Consider the following 9851-nt stretch of genomic DNA (forward strand, 5'->3'; position numbering starts at 1 on the left):
GTTTCGATCCTGACAAAGTACCCGACAAAGATCCTCGATTCGAAAAAAAAAAATGGTCACACAAGAGTTGATCCAAAGGGGAAAACTATACCCAGAAGGATATCCAGGGCCCTGGGTTCCATACTTCCGGTCCAAAATTAAGTATTGAATATAATGCGAACTTGTAAGGATTCGACACGGATTTCAGTCGTGTCAGAAGTTACTAAAGCAAGAGCGAGCAAGAAAACCGAGCTGGAGCAAGATTGTTATTTCTAAGCTTTTTACACTGGAACACCACGTGTACATCCCAGCTCGCGCAGTGAAGATCCACTGAATGTTCGCCAACTCGAGTTTGAGTGTCGAGGATCTGCCAAAGGCAGCAACCGGCCATTTTAAGGCTTGCAGCATCCAGCCGGTAAAGATACTGGATTGCAGGCAATTGCACTCAGTATCGCTCAATAAGCCCAAGCTTTTTCACGCGACTTTCGCTGGGTCTGCTCTGCCGAGTCATGTGTTCGTGGGCCAGGTACGTCTAACCTCGCGCTTGTTTGTGCCGCGAGTGATGGATTGCATCAAATGCAAGCAGTTGGGATATACGGTCACCCACAGTGATAATAAGGAGTGATGTGGTAAATGCGGAGAGCAACATGCACATGACCTGCGATGAAAGTGATGAAAAGTGTCTTTATTGTGGCATGACTGCGCGTGAGCTGTCCGTATGCCCCGAGTACAAACAGCGCCAAAGCAAAACTAGGCGGTCTTTGAAAGAGCGCTTAAAGCACACTTTCGCCGAAATGCTTAAGGAGGTTCCTGCCATCATACTGATTCCCCCGAATCCTTACGAGTAGTTGTGGCCTAATGAGTTTGACTCGGATGGCGCGTGTTCAACTGAATGTAAAACCTATTGCCGAACCTGGAAAGTCTAGGAATAGCAAATAGCCTCTCTTCCCCTAAACTTCCTACCCAACTGCCCTTTCTTTTTCGTCCAAGATTCAGCCAGAATCTGGACTGCTAACGTTTTCAGATATTGTGGACTGGATTTTTGAATATTTCAACATAGCTGATCCCCTTCAAAGTTTTCCGATGACATTCCTACCTACAGTTAAAACGTTTTTGAAGTAGTTGACTTCTAAATAGCCTGCAACGATCGTATCCTTCGATGATTAATTCATTTGCCGAAGTAATCTCTACTCTACAGTAGAAGTATTATCTCCTCAATTGGTTCGCTCAAAGTTTTTATTAATAAATACCATTATTTATTTACTTTTAATTATTTGGTATTCCGTCATAATGACATAGCCTCATAAACAAAGTTTCTCCAATTCACTGGGTTGCTGGTTGCCACTCTCCAATCCCTGGGACACCGTGTACTCCCCGCCAGATCTCGCTTTACCTGGTCTACCCATTTTGCCCGCTGCGTTCTTGCCCGTAGAGAACAAACGGTCTTCTGAGCCTTTTGTACAGTTTACACTCCATACGGGGGCTCAGTCCGTTCGTCCGCAATTGCTTGTGGAGCCCACGGTAGGCACGACTTCGTCAGCCTTTTGACTATAAAAATGCCATTTAAATGCTACAGTATATATTTGACAAAGTTTTTGTAGTTCTTGAGGGGCATCTTTTGATGCAAATAAATTTTTGATTAATTCACCTAAAAGTGAGGTAAATACTTTACTTTTTTAATTATTTATCAAAACAAAACGAAGCATTCAGCAAAGTCGTAGACAATCTTATGTAAAAAAACGTTGCTGAAGACAATTTGGTTCTATCTTTTGAAAATCGACCACATACAGGTAGTTTTATACACAGACATTCTTAAAGTTTCTGAAAATCGAAAAATATCAAATAACTTTTTCTGATGTAATTTTAGAGGCCTACTATGTTCTATACATATTTTCATATTTAAAAAATACATCATGCTGCTGAACATACTATGGGCAAATTTTCTCAACATTTCATTGGGTTTAGGACTTTTTAGATAGAAAATTGCACTTTTTCAAAATTAAATTTCTCAAAAAGCTGTAAAAACAACAGTTTTTACTCGAAAGATGGGGATTAGTACTAGCTTTTCCAGGTGGTTTCACTAGTTTCTTGCTGTCTCTTAAAGACTTGGGCGTGGGTGGAAAAAATAGTTTTTTTTTTGGTTTTTCGGTGTTTTTTGGTTTCACTAGTTTCTTGCTGTCTCTTAAAGACTTGGACGTGGGTGAAAAAAAATAGTTTTTTTTTGCTTTTTCGGTTTTTTTTCATGTTTTTTCTCAAAAGATGTACAGAATCAAATTGATTTTTGATTTTCATTAAAAAGTACGAAAAGCATTTATATTTACGGCACCGTGCATTATTTGGAAAACATAAAAAGAAAAAAAAATGATTTTTTCCGAAACGATTTATTTTGAAAAAGTGCATTTTTAATTTCAAAGGTCCTAAACCCTATGAAAACGTTGAAAATTTGCCAAGGTATGTTCGTCAGAATGATGTATTTATTTAAATATGGAAAAATGTCTAGAAAATAGTAGGCCTCTAAAATCACACCAGAATAAGTTATTTGATATTTTTCGATTTCTAGAAACTTTGAGAATGTCTGTGTATAAAACTACCTGTATGTGGTCGATTTTCAAGAGATAGAACCAAAGTGTCTTCAGCAAAGTTTTTCTACATAAGATTGTCTACGACTTTGCTGAATGCATCGTTTTGATTCGATAAGTAGATAAAAAATTGAAGTTTTTATCTCATTTTTGGGTGAATTAATCAAAAGTTTATTTGCATCAAAAGATGCGCCTTAAGATCTACAAAAACTTTGTCCAATACACTGTAGTATTTAAATAGCACTTGTATACTCAAAAAGTTGACGATCGCGTTTTACGCGTTTTAAACCACTGTGTGCTACATTTTTTTTGACGAAAATTAGTTAGAAAATCCAATAGAATACAAAGTTTCAGCTCCAGTGATCCCAGATGTGTTCTTATTTATGTTGAAAATTTAAATTGCATTTTTCGGCAAATGAGTTTAGCTTGATATTAAATTTAACAATTTCATCTGAAAAAGTAACACTCATAACACTATGACCAAAACTCTTACAGTTACTTCTTTCCTATGTTTTTATACCGCCGGATATTTTAAATCAATGATCATTCTGAAAAAAAAATAGTCAAAGCATGAAAAATGTTTTAGGCGGCAGTGTTGCCATTTATGTTATTATTGCATTTGAAGAATTAAATTGCATTTTTCGGTGAATAATCACATTTTCATTCCAAATTTGACAATTTCATCGTATTTTTGAGAAAATACTACATGAAAAACACTTATTACTCAGTGGTGTTATGAGCAAAAGTAAGAATAGAAATTGGAGGAAAATCAGAATAAATATGGATTAATTCCTTTTAAATGCTGTTTTTTCATTATAGTTCTGAGTGATGAGTGTTCTTCATATAAATTGTTCTTAGAAATATGATGTAGTACATTTGCAATTCACGTATCTTTCTATCTTTCTAAAATGCTGAGCGACAATAGAAATCTAAGGGCAACTTTCTACAACTAGAGGAAGACAGCAGTTTACAACATTAAAACAGTCTTATGCTGGCGAAAATCGATAACATATTCTTATTGATTATACTGAGAAACATGCGACCTTCTCAGAAAAAAAATGCCGTGGAAAAAGTCTTCTTCTAAAACTGCTAAATCAAATAATTTTATATCTTGGCATAGTATATTTAATTAGCTCAATGAAAATATTGTTTTATATATCAGAAATAAAGTTTTTTCTTTAATGTCACCCTTCGGGAGTTTTCATTTTTATGACGATTAATCATTATTTACTGCTAATAAACCTTGGGAAATCGTTTCTTTACTGCCGCTTCCCTTCAAGTCCCTAACATTGTTTATGTCTGTCTATCTGCAACTGCCAGTAGTTCGTTTCTTGGAAGGAAAAGTGAAACTTTCTCCCACGCCAGTAAACCCGCAGTGACCGATTCCCATCATTGTAGCAATAGAAAGAGAATGTGGCATTAAAAGCCATCTCGTGCAGCAGTTTTGTCAATTGCTACAACTTCACGTCAGTTATCTACGCGAGCCCCCGCTGAAACTGAGCAGCCTAATCGCCGGCCAAGAAGCAAAAAAGACCTCCAGTCTGACCTTCGTTATCCGATTTGGACACCGCGAGAAATCTGGAAGCAAAAGTGAGCACTTTAGCTGCTGCCAGAAAAGGTTAGTATTTTTCGTAGTGCTTTCGGAAAATAACTTGTTGCCTTCGCGCGACCGACACTATGCTGTCAGGTTTGAGGGTGCTGAAGCCCTCCGGGTGTAGAGGTGAAAGGACGCACAAGTCACGACTTTCGTAAGCATTAAAGAACTCTTTTGCAACGGTCCAGACAGATGCACGACATGCTGGGGAAGCACGTGAAGTCATTTACCGTATTAGTACATGTACTTAAGGAACGACAAACCGTAATAGAAGAGTGAGAAAAAAAAACAAGGGAAGATAAAATCCAGCAGCTCCATCATAATGAACTTGACGCACCAGGGATGGGCTCCCACGGGCACTCACTTTTCGTTTCAAGCGCGAGAGAGAGAGCAGTGAACGAATTTGAACGACAGCGAAAGTTTAACCACATTTTTTCCGCTTGCTCCCCGATGGCACCCGTTGGCCGGGGCCACGGATCATCGGGAGAAATGGGATTTTTCACATGAATCGTTCTGATTGTGTCCACACGAATGAAGCTGGTGCACTCTGGGATCAACAAACCGCAAGAGAAATTAAGCAGTTCTCGGTACGAATGGATGAGATAATTTTAACAGTTAAATTCCTTAGATAAGTATCATACATATCAACTAATTAAAGCATTACTCAACAGAACGTTGACCGCAGCTAAATAATTTGAATACGCATGCCAAGTGGGACCCCATCGAGTTCAACGACCTGAACGTTGATCAAAGATTAACTCATACACGATAAGACAAATCGCCAAACCCACATTCGGAGCGAATTATTATAAGATAGCCAATCTCCCTAATCGCTGCATAAAGATCACCTTTCAAATCAAACTTAAAAGGAAATAGACCGATCGAAACGATCCCAATCAGTGGCAATCGCGTCAGTCAGTACGGTTGGATTGTTTACCATTGGCAAACGTGAATCCAGTTTTTCATCAACTGCAAAAGTGAAATGGCAATGGGAGAAAAAGAAAGCAATCACCCGACGATTTGTTTGACGACGCACCAGCGAGCTGAAGAAATAAAGCAAATCGAACAGCATAACAAGTTGTCCCCACTGGTAGATGGCGCTGTGCGGTGGGTGCCGATCGATGGTGGTCCTAATTTGTAAGACGATCGGAATGATTCAACCGTCGTTAGTGAGAGTAATTGCGAATATCTACCGCGCATAGCTGGCAGCGCTCCCGTACCGATATGGACGGATCAGCAACGATCACGCTCCGGAACGGGCACCTCGATCGGTGGTCACCAACAATCACCAATAGTCATAAGGCAATTTCACGCGATTGCCAATTGGATAACCTCACCAGGCTTGAATGAAGCCCGGGGGCTTTTCAAAGTCAAACTATGAATGGTTAAGCTACTAGCCCTGGGACCCCTTGGATGCATGCGGATGTTCTCCTGCGTGAGGAGCTTTCTCCGCGTCGTGTCAAAAAAAACCCAGGAGGCCACGGATAATCCACCAACGGGGGCCACCAGCCAAGTGACCACCAACTGTGACATTCCGGACGCTCGCTCCCTATTTGGTGCGAATAGCGCGAATGTTTGTACTTAATTCTTTAATTAACTCTTATCGCGCACCAACCGGTTGTCAATACCGGTGGACACTCCAGAGTTGATTTATTGGCGCGTGATTTATGCTTCATACCTTGAATTCATGTAATTTGTGCGCGCGACAACGAAACACGAGAGGACGGCTTCCTCTGGACTGGACTGGAAAGGTGGGTGAACGTAAACAAGATAGCCATCAGTGCCGAATCTATGTGCAAATGGCCATGTACGAATCAAGCGGGTACAGGTTAGCGTGGTAGAAAGTGAAGATTGTTGCCAAAGTTTATTGCGGTTTGCAAATCGTTTGAGGAGGCATTAATAGGACTGTGTTACACGACGGTGCATTCAGTAGGACCGCGAATAGGTAGTGCACCTGCAGTGGCATTTAATTTTTTATATGCATTCTTCAAACCATCAAATTACTAATCTGAGATATAGAAAGTACGCCATATAGTCAAGAAAAATATACGGTAGCAAAGGGTTTTAGCAGGGGTTTTTATTCGGCTCGGGACAAACAAAAGTTAAGTACACTAAGGTCTTTTTACGCGGGTTATTTATATGCGTTTTTAATACACGGCTTTTTACACGTTTTTTACAATAACTCGGATGATTTTTACGCGATTCTTTTTAATAACGCGGATTATTTTCAAGCGGTTTGGAAGATTATTTTTACACGGAATCAAAGAAGTTTAGTATAACTAAATCTAAAAGAAAGTAAATGAAGTGAAATAAAGTAAAAAATTCATTGTATGATTCATGAAAATAAGAATTTTCGTTTTTAAATCTAATCATTGTTAATTTTTAATATTTTTATACCAATCAACCAATCAACCGTGTAAAAAAGACCCCAATATACAATGTATGTAATCAATTTTACAAAACGAAAAAACGAGCGGAGAAGTAATCTAGAGCTGAGAAACCTTCTGTTCTCAGGCTCCTCTGCCTAAAAACTTTTCTCCGGACTGAAAAACTTTCTATTTGAGGAGTTGGCGATCACAATGAGTTCCTCATTAGTAACCCTTACCTCCTCCTCAACTTCTGCATGGCATTCTTGGTCTGTGTCTGAGATACTGGAACGTCGGACATGAGTCTCGGCAGCCGCAAACCAAAGATTTTTTTCGTGGCGTGGAAAGAGTCCCTCGATTAGACGCGTCAACATCGCTGGTGATCACTCCGCAGACGCCATTACAATCCTGTAGGCGTTACTCCCAGGAATTCACGCATAGCCTTTCGGAGCAGGCCCTCTTGCTCGCATTAATCGCACTCTTAAGCGCCGATCTTGCAGATCCGAATACTGCTAGCCACTTTACTCTCGGTGCATCGGTACGCGCACGTTGTATCATCCGTTTTGCTGCGGAGGTCTGCTATCGCGTCAGTCTTGATATTCCTAGACATGGTGACGTCGTACGCCTACGATAATGTGACAATTAGTTGGTTTGCACTCGGAGGGAGCCAACTGTCTCCTTCAAATTCTCTTCTCATTGCCTCTTCAAATACCTCGGCCTCGAAATGCGATGTCCATGAACTACTCTACAGCAGACCGACTGGTGATCGCAATGGGTATAACCACCGTCTACCCTCCAGTTTACGATTAGTCCTGGGCTGGAGAGTGTCACAACTTCGCACCATTTCTGCTGAATGTACACTTGGTCCCAACGTTGGCCAGATCTAGGTTGAACTTTGCCAGAGTTTCCAACAAGATCTGACCCCTTCAGTTCGTGAAGCGGCTTCCCCACCAACATGGCGGAACGTAACAACTGCAGTAGAACACTCTGTTCATCTTGGTAACCGCGTATCCTTCGCTTGCCATACTGTCCTATCTGTAACCCAATTACCGTTTCCGGGAGGAACTTAGTAGCCGGCTTACCGGCTGGGCACCTTGGGCCTCCCATAAAGTGTTTGGCGTTTCATTTTCCGGAACATACCAAGCACTTGGGAGGCTCCACGCAGTTTTTAGCTTTACGGACTGCACCATCACACGGGCTACATATCGGGCCCCTTGCAGGTCCAGGACTTGGGTCCTTCCTCAAAACACCTGAAGCAAACGCCTGGCTGCCAACCTTGAGTTTGACTATCCTTATGGCCAGGTTTGCATTGGCCGATGCAAGTCGGAAAGCGGCCACCTGAATCTTCGCTGGACTTTTCCGGCGACGAATTGCCTCAGTGACAACTTTCACTTGCGGACATTTCTCCTTGACGGGGCGTGCAATACCGCAGGTTTTTAGGCTGGAGAGTCACCTCTGAGGTAAATGCCCTTTTTGGCTAGCGGCTTGTAGGTAGCGTCCTTATTCGAGAATCATCTCGCTGGTGCCAGATCAACGGATTGTCTGCTCATTCGCTCGTAGGTCCTTGAACTGAGTTTGTCGAGTCATTTTCTTCAAGACTTCGGATTACTTTGACCCGTCCGTCTTGAGTATGAGAACGTCCCTCGTGCTCCGCTCCTTCTTGACCGTCTATGATCGTTTTGTGGCCTCGCTTTTTTTGGCGCATGGTGCCGTCTTGGCACCTTTTCCCTAATGCTGTAACCCAGGGGTTTCCCGTAGCAACCACTTCGGCCGATTCTTCAGCGGACCTTGAATCCGTTGGTGTGCTATCCCGTGGACTATGTCATATGATATGATATGTAACGATATAGTATGATATGATATGATACAATACGATACGATATGATATCAGAAATATGATATGATATGAAAAATATGATATTTATAACAAATATGATATGACAAATATGATCTACTATATAAAAATGGAATTCCGTAACGTTTGATCTTATTGATATTATTCACTCAGTCTCTGAGGTGTACAGTAATCATCATCATTTTGAATCGTTCTGAATCAAAAATAATTAGCGGTGACATGTATGTTTTTTAACATGAAAATGTTCGCTGATGTTCAGGAAAGACATTCGAGAAAAAATAATAGGTATCTAATTACTAAAACTTGAGATATTATTCACAAAACTACGTGAAACATGCAAAATTATGACTTTCTGTGTTAAATTTGCCTCTAATTCAAAATTCTAAGCGATGACATATGATTCTTTTTTCACTAAAATGTTTGGTAATGTTCAGGAAAGACATTTGAGGAAAAATAATTAGTATCTGATCACTAAAACTTGAGATATTATTCACAAAACTACGTAAAACATGCAAAATTATGACTTTTTATACTTAATTCGTCTCCAAATCAAAATTCAAAGCGATGACATGTGATTCTTTTTTCATTAAAATGTTCGTTAATGTTTAAGAAAGACATTTGAGAAAAAATAATAGGCACCTAATTACTAAAACTTGAGATATTATTCACGAAGCTGCGTAAAACATGCAAAATTATGACTTTCTGTGCTAAATTTGCCTCTAAATCAAAATTTAAAGCGATGACATATGATTCTTTTTTATTAAAATGTTGGTTAATGTTCAGGAAAGACATTTGAGAATAAATAACAGGTTTCTGATTACTAAAACTCGAGATATTATTCACAAAACTATGTGAAACATGTAAAATCATGACTTTTATGCTGAATTTGCCTCTAAATTAAAACTCGAAGCAGTGATCTGTGATTTTTACTATAATAAAATGTTCGTTGTGTTTAGGAAAGATATTTGAGGGAAAAATAATAGGTTTCTGATTATTCGAAATTTAAATATTTTCCACAAAACCACATGGAAAATGCAAAACCATAACTTTTTAGGCACAATTTGTCTCTAAAATTCTGATTTAAAGCGACGACACGTGATTTTTTCAATGAAATGTTCGTTGATATTCAGGAATGACATTCGAGAAGAAATAATAGTTTTCTGATAACTGAAAATAAAGATATTAGTCACAAAACTAAGTGAAACATGCAATATTATGAATATTTTGGCTCAATTTGTCTTTAAATCTTAATTCAAAGCTATGATGTATGATTTTTTCCATTAAATTTGCCAATCCAATTTGCCTCTAAATCGAAATTCGAGGCTATGATACGTAATTGTTCTTTATTGAAATATTTGTTAATCTTCGGGAAAGACATTTGAGGAAAAATAATAGGTATCTTATTGCTTAAAGTTGAGATATTACTTAAAAAACGACGTATGTTTGAAGATGATTTTCTGCATACAGTAAAACACATT

This window comes from Wyeomyia smithii, chromosome 2 (assembly GCF_029784165.1).
Source record: "Wyeomyia smithii strain HCP4-BCI-WySm-NY-G18 chromosome 2, ASM2978416v1, whole genome shotgun sequence".
Lineage (NCBI taxonomy): Eukaryota > Metazoa > Arthropoda > Insecta > Diptera > Culicidae > Wyeomyia > Wyeomyia smithii.